General features: G+C 43.1%; 1 protein-coding gene across 5 annotated transcripts in view; it reads left to right on the plus strand.

The window, feature by feature from the left end:
* PPFIBP1 (PPFIA binding protein 1) overlaps nucleotides 1-15,123 on the plus strand; it is a 170,735-nt gene that overhangs the window by 35,598 nt on the left and 120,014 nt on the right. For 4 of the 5 annotated variants that reach the window (XM_044994338.1, XM_044994351.1, XM_044994343.1 and 1 more), the window contains exon 2: nucleotides 10,541-10,629. The exons of the other annotated variant lie outside the window; for it this stretch is intronic. The gene's annotated coding sequence lies outside the window, so the exon portion shown is untranslated. The remainder of the gene's footprint in view (nucleotides 1-10,540; nucleotides 10,630-15,123) is intronic. 5 annotated transcript variants of the gene reach the window in all.

Here is a 15,123-nt window from a genome sequence, read left to right on the forward strand (position 1 = left end):
AATTTTGTAGTGATAAGTAGCAGAAGACAAAATACCAGTGGTTTTGGTCACAGGGCTTCATGCGTACATTAAGTTTCAGTCATGAGGAATGCGCTCTGAGCATTAGTTTCACTCTGAGCTTTGGGTTTGAAGGAATGCAGAAACCCAAAGTGAAATTCAGTTCAAACTCCAGCATTTCCGTCAGCCCAGATTCAGCTGAAAGACGAACAATCCTTATGCTAAGCTTGGGCTTGTAGTGAAACCCACTGGCAGGCAGGCTTTATGGGCGTTTGGCTTTTTGTTGTGCATACCTCTATTGAAGACACAAATGATGCTCCAAGACTAGAGGGTCAATATTTTACATATCATTACAATTACATGATCTTAAACTTCTGTCACAGCATTATTAAGAGATTCATTATATGGTCTCTCTGCTGGTTGGGCAGCAGGAGCTGAAAACATTTCTGGAAGTATGCTGACTTTTTGATATTTGGTAGGATTAGGTGCTGTGTATCAATATGGTGAGCATGTTGGATTTGTTCAAACAATAATCCTATTAACTTCAGTTCAAAACAGTGTTTGGCTTAATGCCCCGTTGTATGAAAATTATACTGCAGTAATAGATATTTATCATCCATGAACATGGAGTTGACTTATTTTTTTGCTGGGCTTCCCTGAAACAGGAAAATGAACATTTCTTCAGTTTTGCTCTTTGACTATTTAAGGCCTTAGTATAAATCAGTGTGTGCTGCCTCAACCTTGGTGCATAGTCATCACTGATGAAAACCACTGTATGACAGCTGGGTGGCATAAATAATAAATATAATAATAATAATAATGTATTATTACTGTGGTGATTGCTTTAGAAATATATATACAGGTATTCCTTTCCCTTGATTTAAAAAGAGAGCCCCTTAAAAATACCTGGTGGTTTAATGCAAGACTAAATCACAAAATAAACTAAATATGAAGAGTAAAAACAGAGAGAAGGGGAAAAAGGTTCCAAACTCTTCTCCACAGCTTTCAATATAGATCAAGATAAAAAAGTAGCAGTGGTAGTAGGGCTGTTAGGGAAGCATCTGTCAATCAAAGCATTTCAATTCGGGGGCTGCTTTACATTGTTTATATATGAAATACAGTATGTACTGGGGATGTGGTTATTGTTGAGGAGCAGGGGTGGCTCTAGACATTTCGCCGCCCCAAGCACGGCGGCATGCTGCGGGGGGTGCTCTGCCAGTCGCCGGTCCCGCGGCTCCGGTGGACCTCCCGCAGGTGTGCCTGCGGAGGATCCGCTGGCATGCCTGCGGGAGGTCCACCGGGGCTGCGGGACCAGCGGACCCTCCGCAGGCATGCCACCGAAGGCTGTCTGCCTGCCATCCTCGTGGCGACCGGCAGAGCGCCCCCCGCGGGGTGCTGGGGCCTGGAGCCGCCCCTGTTGAGGAGGTTAAAAACTGAGGGCCAAATCCTGGCAAAAAGGTCATCATCTATGACGTGAAACTCACAGAAGCTGTGTAACCCCCTGGGATCTTGATGAGGAAGAACATCTCCTATGGGACAGCCCCTTAACTACATCATCCTCATAACCTGCCTTTACTTACAGCAACTGGGTGCTTGGGAGGAAAAAGCTCCTCCTCCATATCCTAGCAGTGGGCGGAGGTGTTAGTCTGGGGGGAATGCGATGGAATGAGCTGTATGGTCTAAAGACTTGTCCTGGGTGGTATCTCTGCAATGGAGTTGCTGCCAAGCAGTAGAGATGGGGGCCCATCAGGCTGAAGAACACCCCAACTCCCTGAAAACAGGAGTGTTATCAAAGGAAAAAAGCCCCAGAGGACACCCCATGCACCCCAAACATGCCCACATTTAAAAAAAAAAAAAGGAGAGAGAGAGAGAAAAGAAGTCAATTATTCCTTTCCCAAGGTCCCACCATGGGGGGAAAAAGCTCTTGTAATGCACCTTACATCTCACGGCACTTTACAAAGGAGGTCAGAATCATTATCCTCATTTTACAGATGAGGGAACTGAGGCACAGAGGGGAAGCATGGAGCTGCTCAGGGATAGGGAAGCTTATTTGCATAAGTTCCTGCTGCCAAAATAACTCCATGACATCTATCCACAGAGCAGATATTTCTTGCCCACCTTTCCAATGCAGCAGCCTGAACTGCACCCTCAGTGTGGGTGATCAGCCAGTTCACCAGGCTGTATGTTGCTTGCCACATGTAAACCCAGCGTGATAATTTAGCCCATAAGTTCAATATGGCCAGGATTCTTCATAGTCTGTCGATCAGTTAAGTTTGTAAAGTGCTTTGGGTCCGGGCTGAAGGAGGCTGTATAAATGTAAGTTTTTAAAGTACATTTTTCTTTCTGTGGCTAATGGAATTTGCCAGACTATTTTTCAGAGATTCAGGTGGAGTGTCAGCACCGCATCTTTAATAATCCACTTGGACAATAATGAATGGGTGGGCGGGAGAAGTAACTGGAACTGTCTTATGAGCCATTTGAAAGACTTAATTTCATCCCTCTATTCCAGAGGTGGGCAAACTTTTTGGGCCGAGGACCACATCTGGGTGGGGAAATTGTATGCAGGGCTCGGACAGGAGGTTGGGGTGCGGAAGGGAGTGCAGGGTGTGGGATGGGGTGTGGTGTGCAGGAAGGGGCACAGGGCAAGGGATTGGGGCAGAGGAGGCGGTGCGGGGTGCATGAGGGGGCTCAGGGCAGGGGTGCAGGAGGGCTGCAGACTGTGGGATGGGGCTCAGGGCATGGAGTTGAGGTGCGCAGGGTGCAGCAGGGAGCTCAGGGCAGGGGGTTGGGGTGCAGGAGGGGTGCGAGGTGCAGGCAGGCGGCTTAGGGGAGGGAGTTGGGGGGCGGGGTGCAGGCGGGGAGCTCAGGGCAGGGACTTGGGGGCGGGGTGCAGGTGGGGTTTGGGCTCCGGCATGGTGCCGCTTACCTAAAGTGGCTCCAGGGTGGCAGCGGCGCGCACTGGGGCCAGGGCAGGCTCCCTGCCTGCAGGCCCTGGCCCTATGTTGCGCCGCTCCAGGAGGCACTGAGGCCCCTGGGGAAGCGGGGGCGGAGAGCTCTGTGTGCACTGCCCTTGCCGTGCCTCCAGGCAGGTACGTCCCCCGAAGCTCCCATTGGCTGCAGTTCCCTGTTCCCGGCTGATGGGAGCTGCGGGGGCAGGTGCCTGGAGGTGGGGGCAGGTGCCTGGAGGCAAGGGCAACTCACGGAGCCCTCTGCCCGCTCCCCCGCCCAGGGGCTGCAGGGAAGTGGTGCCGGCCGCTTTTGAGAGCAGCGCGGGGCCCACGGCGCGACGGGAGGCAATCCCATGGGCCAGATCCGGCCCATAGGCCGTAGTTTGCCCACCCCTGCTCTATTCTGTAGTGGAAGGAAGTCAAATAACTTTTTATATTTTAAAGAATTTACCTTTCTTTAAAAAAATATCTTGCATCAGGAATAAAAGTAAATGGGTCACTCTAGCCTGATTAATTGGTAATGAACAGATCTAAAACAGACCACTGCGTTCCAGTCTTCCAGATAACATACTCCCAAAAATGCCTTTGAAGGAGAGCTTACCACAGGTACAAAGAAGAAATTGAATCAGTCTGTGCTTCACAATCTGGTACAAAACAGTTAAACTGCTGCCAACACACACTCCTAAATCAGTCTTTCAGATCCTCACTCATTGGATTGTAATTCCAGTGCCATTTTTAGCTTTTCCTTTGTCCAGCAGCTAGTGCTGTCTCCATAGTCTGCAAAAGAAATGAGTGGTCATAACATTAAAACCCTCAGTTTGGCAAGGTGAAGTAGAATTACAGACATGTTAAGATGTATTGGTTTGAGTTAGTTCCCTGTTTTCTCCCTGGTTAATGGGGTTAAGGGCTGGAAAGGACACCAGGTTTGAAATCTTGCACATCGGTTCAGTTTTCTGAGTATTGTATAGTCATGTTTGTGTTGTATTACTGTCTCTGCCTATTACACTAAAAGGGATACATTAGAACTATGTATTGTCTCTGTGTTAGGTCAAAAACTATCATTAATTTTTCCACAAATTTTATGGCAGCCTTACCTTACCATTTTTTTTTTAACTGAGAAACACAGGATCAGAAATTCTTTAGTGAATTCTAGCAGTTCACCCCAAGAAGTAATTTTCTTCTGTGGAGATTTGCTTCTATATTTTGTCTGCAAATCTCCTTAAATTGCAAGCATCAGTTCTAAAACTCAGCCAACTAGCTACTGAGAGAGAGAGAGAGTTGTAGAATCTTGATGATTAATATATAACCTTTCTAACATGTATAGAGAGCCTAGCACCGTAATATGTAATAATAAGCCTAGATAAATCATATAATAGAGATATTTGGCTAGCGTGCCCTTTTGATGGCATTTTGTATTGTAACAGTGTGTTTACCTTGCACTGTGCAGATGCATTTGTTCCCTAGTTTCCATCACTGAGGAGTAATTTTAGCCCTCCAGCTGAACCAAAAAACTCTACCCTTTCCAAGGTAACACAAGTCCAAATACAAGTTCCAGTCTTCACACAGTCTCCCTGGCTCAGAACCATTGCTTGAGGGTTTGTCCATCTTCTCCTCTCTTCTGGAAACAACAGCAACACTCCCTGCTGGTCCCTTACAGTCAAAAGGTAGGTCTATACTTACCCGCCGGGTCGACGCGTAGCGTTCGGCTTCTCGGAGTTCGAACTATCGCGTCTAATCTAGACGCGATAGTTCGAACTCCGAATGCGCTCCCGTTGACTCCGGAACTCCACCACCGCGAACGGCGGTGGCGGAGTCGACGGGGGAGCCGCGGACTTCGATCCCGCGGCGTCTGGACGGGTGAGTAGTTCGAGTTCAGCTACGCTATTCGCGTAGCTGAAATTGCGTACCTTAGTTCGACCCTCCCCCCCCCAGTGTATTCCATGCCAAAGTGAGTTCACACCCTCCCTCCTTCCTCCTTAAGAGCAACCTTTGGGGCCCTCAACAAAATGAAGCAGGTGTCAGGTCTAACCACCATCTTTCTCCCTCCCCAAGGCCACTGCCCTTCCATAAGCATTGCCTCCTCAGGGTACATTAGGTGGACGGTGATCCAGAGCTATTTTCCCAGGCTCTTTCACTAGTATCTTAAAAAGCTTCCCCCTAAGCTCTTTTCCAGGCCCTCTGACTGATGGGACAGCCCTTTTCCTGGTCTCTTTGCCATTAGACTCAGCAGGTCTTGCTGCATCTCCCAGAATTCCCTGTTCTTGGTGGAAACTAGGGGCACAGCACAGTGCAGGACCTGCTACCTGCCTCCCTATTACATATATTAAAACATTTAAAATCAGTTAATTACTTCTGTGTTGTGACTTCTGAGGAAATGGCAATCTTGAAAATGAGGTGCATTGAAAACGGTGTTAAAATTGTGAATTGTCCTTTTAAATTCTCTGGGTTTTCTGGGTCCTGATTGCAGGAAGAGGGATTTGTAGGGCAGAGTCAGTTCTGCAGATGTCCTAAAGCAAGTGGGGTGATTTCTGCCCCTCTGTTTTAGGGATCGGCCTGCTTTGTCTCTCTGTTTTGGGTTCTTGTGTATTATCATTGTGAATTACAAGACAAAGAATAGCATTACATTTCAGCCTTCCAGCAAGAATATCATATGTTTTTATCTTGCCTCTCTGTTTGTATGATGTGAAACACAGCAGAAAACAGGGGGATAGTTATTTCAATCATTAAAAAAATGGCATCTTTACTTACTCTTTTATTAAATGTGCCCTATTTATCCATAAATTGGGTCACTCCTTGGATTTGTAAAACTATAAACCTCATGCGGTGTTGAGGAAGCTGCACGTGTCAGGTGATCAGCTATCTCCTTTGCTGGTGTGGGAGCAATGAGGCTTCGCTGGTAGCAGGTGCTCGAATGGCACTCTTTCGGTGGTAGTGATGATTGTGTATCTCAATGGCTAACTAAGGGCCAGTATTGAGCTCTTTCTGTAGGAAAAATATTGAGGTAAGATGCCAGCCAGCCATGTGGAGATGTATTAAATTCTTTTGTTTGGGGGCTTCACTCTAAAAACAGGCCCCTTATATGCTTGTAAGGACATGACGGGAGGCTCCGGGATGCACTTCTGAGACCACTAGTCCTGGGTTTAGGGATTCTGAGGAATATGTATAGGTTTATTAGTAAAAATTAAAGTTAAAAAAAAACTATTTTGAAGATAACATGGGCACACAAATTGTGTGAAACAAAATTCAAATGCTCTGATTCATCTTTGTGGTATCAGCTCACAATGTAGTGAAAATTTCTTTTATGTGAAATGTATTTTAAAATTTTTTCCTTCTCTCTAAAGCAGTGAGTGACCATACTGGTGGCCAGAAGTGTAGGCTTTGTATGCTCAACCCCGCGTCTGTTGAAGAGGAAATAACTGAAGTCTCTTGCTTTCTGACATACCAGAGTAACAAAGAACATCTTTGATTTACAGAAATAGCCCTTTGAAAGAAACTCAAAAATAACTATGGTGTTTTTAAACAGATGTTAAGGGCACTCCACTGATGGAAGAACAAATTAACCAAAGCTCCATGTTCAGAGTAGAAGTGGGTGAATGCAGCTGTTCTTATTAAAATGAAAGCTTCACCCCGACAGCACATTCTATCATTCTTTTCCTTAAGACAGATCTCCATAAAGTCCACCATAGATGAGAACAACAGATTGGCCTTGGTGCAGTTAGCACGAGTGAATAAAGCACATTCATGATCCCCCCGCCACCTCGCACGCTGGGGAAGATTTTTCTTTCCAGCCTACTTCTTCCTCTCCTCAGACTCTTACTCCCAGCCTCCCCAGGATCAACAGCTGTCTACCTCCTATTGCTGAGTCTTGGGTCTTCCTGCCAAATGAGCAGGCTAGCACATTTCAGCCGGCAGCGAGCTGCTGGCCCCGTTCAGCAGCATGCAACGTCACTGCCTACTGTGCTGCCCTCTGACTCGCTCCTGTGCCTGGGCCCTCTCAATGTGAAGTCACATCCCTACTACAGATCCTGCCAATTAGTGAGGCTTGAGCATCTTACCATCAGTTTAATACATTGGATAAAGACAGCAGAGACAAGGAGATCTTTTTCCTTATTACGTGTTTTCCATTTGAGCCCTTTGCATTCGACTAAACACACTCAAAATAACACTGTCAAATAACTTTTTCCCTAGCTATCTCCTGTTGTGTGTGAAGTTCTGCAGTATCCTTTTTAGAAACCTCAAATATTTTTTTCCGCTTACCAGATTTTGTCCCTTTTCCATCTGGCAAATGAATTTTTTCCTAACACTGTGGAATAGAGCTCAAATTAACATAGTTATTCTAGTTCAAAAGCTTGAGGCCCCATTCCTGAAAAGTTATCTGCTTGATCATCCCCAGGTGAATTCCTGCTGCCTTGAGAACAAGTGTGCATGTGTGTGACCTTTTTTTGCAGGATCAGGGCCTGAATCTGTATCTGTCACCTTATCTTGACACAATGTCTTTGTTCCCTGGCGTTATGACAGAGGTTAGCAGCCCTGGCAGCTCCAGGAACTGTTTATTGGATGCTGCAGCACTCACCAGTGCAAAGCTGGATCTACAGAGCAATTTAATCTGTGCTTTTTTTTCTTAAGTTCACTTATGGGGTGGTAGATTCATTAGTTGATGATTTCCCAGTGCTTTGACTATGTACATAAAGTACTTGTGTCTTACGTTAAAAATACAATTGACCTCTGTGACACCATGTTCTTGCCTTTAGGAATCAAAGAAGTTAGATTGAGAAAAGCCACTTAGATCATCTAGTCCAACCCCCTGCCAATGTAGATTTGTTTCCTATGTTTGTTTCCTAGTCTTTTTGTCCATTCTAGTTTTAAAATAATTTTGGAGCCAATAAGCTTTCCCCACTACTTTCAGGAGAACTATTCCATAGCCTAATACATCTAGGGTGACCAGATGGCCCGATTTCATAGGGACAGTCCTGATTGTTGGGTCTTTTTCTTATATAGGCTCCTATTACCACCCCCCCCACCCCCCATCCTGATTTTTCACATTTGCTGTCTGGTCATCCTAAATACATCTCATTGGCAGTTTCCCTTGATATTCAGTTTAAATTTTCCTTCCCTAAATTTCTTGCAATATTCCTAGTTATATCTCCATGTACCACACACTAGATTTCCTTCATTCCTTTGTGTTTTTACACTTTTGAATATTGGTAGACTGTCATCTCATGTTACCTCAGCCACCGCTTAGTCAAGCTGCATGTATTTAATCCTCTTCATTTTCTTTCCTATGTTGATCCCTCCAGTCTTCTCATCATTTTTTTCTTGTAAGATTGAGTTCAGACCTGAATACAGTATATCAGGAGTGGCCAAACTTACTGACTCTCCAAGCCACGTACAATAATCTTCAGAAGTTCAAGAGCCACAAGACACACACATCGGCCCTGCGGCGTGGCACCTGCTGGGGTGTGGGGCTTCTGCCCCTCATGCCCCCAATGGGGCTAAGTCCCTTAGGTTCCCCTCCCTGCAGTGCAGAAGCCCCTAGTCCCATCACCTCGCTGCAGGGGAGAAGCTTGAGCTCCTCTTCTCCCCGGCCCCCTGGTCCAGTCTGGTAGGTGGAGAATGGGGAGGTCAGTGGGGGCGTCTTTTAACTTTAAAAGAGCCGCATGCAGCTTACGAGCCAGTTTGGCCCCGCTTGCAATATATCTAGATGTGGTTGCAGCAGAGCCACATAGAGACAGGCTATTTATTACCACCCTGCTGCTCAGTGGTGTGTGTAATCTTTTAACATACACGGCCCAAAGTACACTTACCTATTATACCTCAATGCAAAGTCATGTCTAATTTACTGTTTCTTACATTATCCTCTTGTGGGGGTGTAACAAAGCAGCCTTTGGCGGGACACTACTGAGAGTATCAATTCAGGACAAATTGCTTGGAGCAGGGCAGTGACAGCCCAAGGCTGGGGTTCCTTCACTACCAAGGCAAACCAAACCAGCCAAACAGAGAGGACTTCGGTTTTATCCCACTGGCTAACCAGAAGTCACACAAGCAATTCCCTCAGACACTCCAGTTTCCCAGTATCACCACCAACACCACTCCTTATGGGGATGAATGGTTATGAAAACCGATACCGCAGTAAAAGAAAAAAGACTCTACTGATCCCAAAGGACCAAGCCCCATACCCAGGTCAATATACCAGTCAGATCTTACCCACAAATCACGCTGTTGCCAATCCTTTAGAAACTAAAATCTAAAGGTTTATTCACAAAAAGAAATCTAGATGAGAGTTAAAATTGGTTAAATGTAATCAAATACATATAACAATTGCAAAGTTCTTAGTTCAGGCTTGTTTCAGGCTTGATGGGATTACTACTGATTTAAACCAATTAAGTCTCTGGAGTACAAACATCCCAGCTCGGATGGGTCGTCCAGTCCTTTGTTCAGAGCTTCAGTTTCAAGCATAGTTCCTCCAGAGGTCAGAAGCAGGATTGAAGACAAAATGGAGGGGTTTCCAGGGCCTTTTATATCCTCTGCCATATGGAAGAAAACCCTTTTGTTCTTACTGTGGGAAAATCACAGCTGCAAAATGAAGTTTGGAGTCACATGGGCAAGTCACATGTCCATGCATGACTCAGTTTGCAGGTGGCAGCCATTGCTCAAATGCTCTCTTACATGTTCCCAGGAAGGCTCCTCAGATGTGGATTGGAGTCTCCCAAGGTCCACTGTCAGTTAAGTGTTTCTTGATTGGGCACTTTCTCAGAAAAGCCCTTTCTCAAGAAGCTGATCAAATGCTTCACTGATGCTAGTTATAATCAAACACATTGAGATACAAGTACATAGCCAATATTCATAACTTCAAATACAAAAATGATACACATACAGACAGCATAACCAGCAAATTGCAACCTTTTCATGTACAAAGGAGGTCAATTAAGGTGTCTAAGATTTGGTGCAACTATAAGTTGAAACAATGATCTATACGTTCACAGTTCATGTCGATAACATCACAGTGGGTTCATATAAATTTGTTTTATTCAACTAGATTCTTGTTTTCATGTTTGAAAGAATGTAAAGTCTCAAAGAGAAATGAACTGAGCCCATCCAATTTCAATGGCTTCATGGTAGAATCTGTGAGGAGACGTAATGCTGTTTCGCGCAGAAAGTCCATCTGATGCTCAAGGGACTATGCTGCCGGCATTCTCACTTTCTGACCTGTGTGTCCCCAACTCCGTGGTGTGCTCTCTCTAGACCCCTAAGATTAGAGGCAAGCCTTTTGCAAAGCACTTTGTCTTCTCCACCTCACTGCTGTGTGCTTTTGATCATCTTGGCCAGTGGAGAGATGTATCAGGCCCATGGCGTAAAAAGAAATATTAGGAACTAATTTTATTAAGAATTATTAGGAATAAATACAACTCCTCATTTCCAATCTGCATTTCTTGCATTCTCTACTCTTATTCTTGAGTCTGTCTTTAATGTTCACTTACATATGACACCCAGTGTTTCTTCTTATCCAGTAACATTTCTGATAGTTGTTTATGCTTAATATGTTACCTCAAACTTTGTGCTGATTAATAACTCAAGACTTGTTGTTTGCATTTTAGTGTCAAAAGCTTATATGGATCAACTCGTTAATCAGCTGGATAGTCTGAAGAGCATCAGTAAAGATCAGCATTAAGTCTCCTTTTCCAGTGTGAGTAATCCCCCATCCTACTGAATCATCCTCATTATTGGCATCTTTAATGGCCATAGTCATCCTTGTTGCTTGTACATTATCCCCTCAAGGTGCTATTGAATGTTTCCAAAGTTAGGGAAAGTTTTACTGTATAAAATCCCTTTAATGAATTGTAAATTGATATCTTCCTTAGTAGTAATGTTGCCTCCTTTGATTTGCAATATCTTTTTATTTTGATATCGCTTAAGGGCCCTAATTCTCTAATTTATGCAAGTAAATCTTCCATTCAGGTCAGTGACAGTTTCCCCCACCCCCCACCCCCCTGCTTTGAGGCAGTAGGACTGGGACCTTAATATGCAGACTGCTGTTATATCACTGTACTGTATATCATATGGAAGACTTCCACATACATCCCCACAAAAATTTTCTCTAAAATAATCACCAGAACTATTTTTCTGGTAGAACCCCGGTTGGAAGACCATTTTATTAAGCAATACAATATTTGGGTTTTTTTCCCCCTTAGTTTCAAGATCTATAAGTTTACATGTATCTGAATTTGACCACTTTTAGGCTAGACTCTCTGAATTTATCTAAATAACTGAGTACATGTCAGAGTTTGGTAGTCTTGATTTATCTACATTTTAAGGTACTGTATGCTGGATAGGACTTCATGTTTCTGAAACTAAAATCAGCAAAGAGTCTTGTGGCACCTTATAGACTAACAGATGTTTTGGAGCATGAGCTTTCGTGGGTGAATACCCACTTCGTCGGATGCATATACCTGCCCCTGGAAATTTCCATTACATGCATCCGACGAAGTGGGTATTCATCCACGAAAGCTCATGCTCCAAAACGTCTGTTAGTTTGTAAGGTGCCACAAGACTCTTTGCTGCTTTTACAGATCCAGACTAACACGGCTACCCCTCTGATACTTTGTTCTGTCTGTTATTACTTGAAACCACTTAAATCCTACTTTTTATACTTAATAAAATCACTTTTGTTTTTTAATAAATCCAGAGTGAGTGATTAATACCTGGGGGACCAAACAGCTGTGCATATCTCTCTATCAGTGTTACAGAGGGCGGACAATTTATGTGTTTACCCTGTATAAGCTTTATACAGAGTAAAATGGATTTATTTGGGGTTTGGATCCCATTGGGAACTGGGTATCTGGGTGCTGGAGACAAATAACCTGCTAAGCTGTTTTCAGCAGCTTTGGGGGCATGGACCAGACCCTGGGTCTGTGTTGCAGCAGGCTAGCATATCTGGCTCAATAAGGCAGGGTTCTGGAGTCCCAAGCTGGCAGGGAAAATGGGCTCAGAGGTAATTTCAGCACACCAGGTGACAGTCCCAAGGGCGTCTATATGACCGAACCCATCACAGCACGCATATGACAAAGAAGCCAAGGATATACCTGCCCCTGGAAATTTCCACTGCATGCATCCGATGAAGTGGGTATTCACCCACGAAAGCTCATGCTCCAAAACGTCTGTTAGTCTATAAGGTGCCACAAGTCTCTTTGCTGCTTAGACAGAACAAAGTAAGTCACTAAGCAAAATAAAGCAAAAACGTACAAGTCTCAGCCTAATACATTAAGAAACTGATTACAGGTAATATCTCACCCTCAAAGATGTTCCAATAAGCTTCTTTTGCAGACTAGACTCCTTCCTAGTCTGGGCCCAATCCTTTCCCCTGGTACAGTCCTTGTTAGTTCCAGCAGACATCTCAGGTGGAAAGCAGGGGTTTTCTCATGGCTGGCAGCCCTTTGTTCTGTTCCACCCCCTTTTATAGTTTTGGCACAAGGCGGGAATCTTTTGTCTCTCTGGGTCCCCACCCCTTCTTCTAAATAGAAAAGTACCAGATTTAAGATGGATTCCAGTATCAGGTGACATGATCATATGTCCTGTGAGACCCCATTCTTCATTACCCACGGAATGGCGCACGCGTACCCAGGAAGGCTTGCAGGTAAATAAACCATCTACAACCAGTTGTCCTAGTCAATGGGAGCCATCAAGATTCTAAACCACCATTAATGGCCCACACTTTGCATAGTTACAATAGGACCTCAGAGTTATACTTCATATTTCTAGCTTCAGATACAAGAATGATACATGCATACAAATAGGATGAACACACTCATTAGATTATAAGCTTTGTAATGATACCTTACAAGAGACCTTTTGCATAAAGCATATTCCAGTTACATCATATTCACATTCATATTTTCATAAAGCATATGGAGTTCAACGTTACACAGTATATATGTTACAACACAAAAAAATTAAGATTACCAATACACATCAGTAGCCTCAGTGAGTATTTTCTTTTTAGAAAACTATATACATCTACATATATACACAAAAATTGTATGTCGATGTAGATACAGATAGATAGTACAGAAGTAGAAAAAACCTTTTTATAGGAAACATGATGAGCAAACAAAACATACCATCCGAGCAACAGGACGGTATTAAATGCCATTGAGGGTGCTAATCAAAGAGGATCATAGTTTTGTTTTGATTCACCTCTAGATGCAGTGAGATTATAAGGCCACATAAACACGTCTTCATTTTATAAAATTAATTCTTTGTCTTACCCAGACAAACCCTGACAGAGACGTTGTGTTAATAGTATGAATGAACTTAACCTCAAATTTGAAGGAATGAGGAAGAAGCAGAGATAAAGCCCTAACAGTATTTGAAAGCATTGAACTCTTGCTGTCAATTCCATTCAAGCATGGAGGCAAAATTCCAGCACATCTGCGTAAAGAAAACTCTTCTTGTTATATGGAATTGATATGTGCAAATGGAGCATAGTAAACTCATTGAGACTGGTAGTGTGGGCCTGTTCTAAACATTCATTAAAGTGGATTGTTCCATTCTTTTCTTACTGATGGTTGGGGTGGGGGTGGGGATGACAGAATTTAAAGGGTGGGTTATTGGAGAATCATCCCCCCCCCCCCTTTAACAAATGCTGTTGCTTGTAGAAGATTGTATGTTACTGGACTTCATAATGTAAAAATGTGTCTCACTTGTGGTTCAGGCCTTAGAAATGCTCTGTTTTGCATTCTGTTCACCCAAAACACTGACAGGGAGAAAGTACATAAATATTTAGCACACTGCCCTGTTTATCTAGCATCTGACCTCTCTGTTGCATCCAGTGAATAGTTTTTTATTTTCCTCTCCAGTTATTTATTAAACTGGCCCCTCCAATGTTGGCAATCACTTCATATTCAGAAATTATGAATTCATCATCCCCAGAGCTTTTAAATATGATTTCCATTTCTTTGAGATGTTGTTTTTCTGTCTCCGAGATTTGAGATACTTTTTCATGTTTTATTTAGACAAGCTTATTCTGCCAGCAGAAAGCCAATTGAGTGATATTTTTCTTTTCTTGGATGCATAATCCTATAAAGTTTATGTGGCTGGAATAATCTTTCTGAGTTGGCAAAAGATTATGCAATCTGTGTTAAAATGTCCTACTTTCTGAGTATCTCATTTAATTAGAAATACAGTTGCGTGTTTTGTGTTTTCCTGTAAGTACCTTGAGGGAGAAAATACATAATTTCATCGTCTAATAATACTACTTGGCACGTAGGTGGCACTTGGGCTCTTCAAAGAGCCGTACGAACATTCATTAAGTAATCGTTACGGCAAAATGGTGTTGTAGTTAGTAATTATTGTTTTCCCCATCTTACAGGTGGGAAACTGAACCAGGGTGGTTATGTGACTTGCCCTAGGCCATGACATGGAGGGCAGGGCAGTCATTTTTCACTGTGAAATTAGAACTCTAGAGGGACTGGCTCCCAGGTCTATGCTAAGACAGTACCACACCCTTTGCAAACTTTCTCTGCTAATGAACACTTTATTTAAAGAAAGGTAAGATTCATTTACATCAATAGTAAAAGAGGAGAGAGAAATATTCAGTCAGATACTTTGGGAGGATGTCTATCTTTTTTTAATTTTAGATCTAGCCTAGCTTTGTTAACCATTATTAATTATTTACTTGTATAATGACAAGTTTTGCAAGTTATGAAGAAATGGTCCTTGCTCCAAGGTCCCAAACTTACAATTGGATTCGTGTGGGCAAAGCCTTATTGACTGCATGAATCTGCTTGTTTGGATCTGATTACAGTAATCAGGGCTAAGTAGACAACCTCCGAATGAGGGATGGGGCTTGAGATGTGACTAAAAGAAGAATGATCAAACAGAGTGACCTGACCAAGTGGTGAAATAATGTCTTGTTTCATATTGATCTTGATTTATTATGTATGTGTCAGGGTGATTTTGATTTAAATCAAATCGATTTAAATCCTGATTTAAATCACTAGTCAGGAAGTCTCGATTTAATCATGGATTTCTACATAAAAGTGCATTCTTGTTTGTTGTTATAACCATAATACATATTCTTCACAACTCAGGGATAGATTAGGTTTCATTTTTAGAAGGTACACACTATACATTTTTTAAGTGATTTGTTTTGAAAACTTTTCAGATTAGTTTTACAGCGATA

Source organism: Mauremys mutica, chromosome 1 (assembly GCF_020497125.1).
Source record: "Mauremys mutica isolate MM-2020 ecotype Southern chromosome 1, ASM2049712v1, whole genome shotgun sequence".
NCBI classification, from domain to species: Eukaryota; Metazoa; Chordata; order Testudines; family Geoemydidae; genus Mauremys; species Mauremys mutica.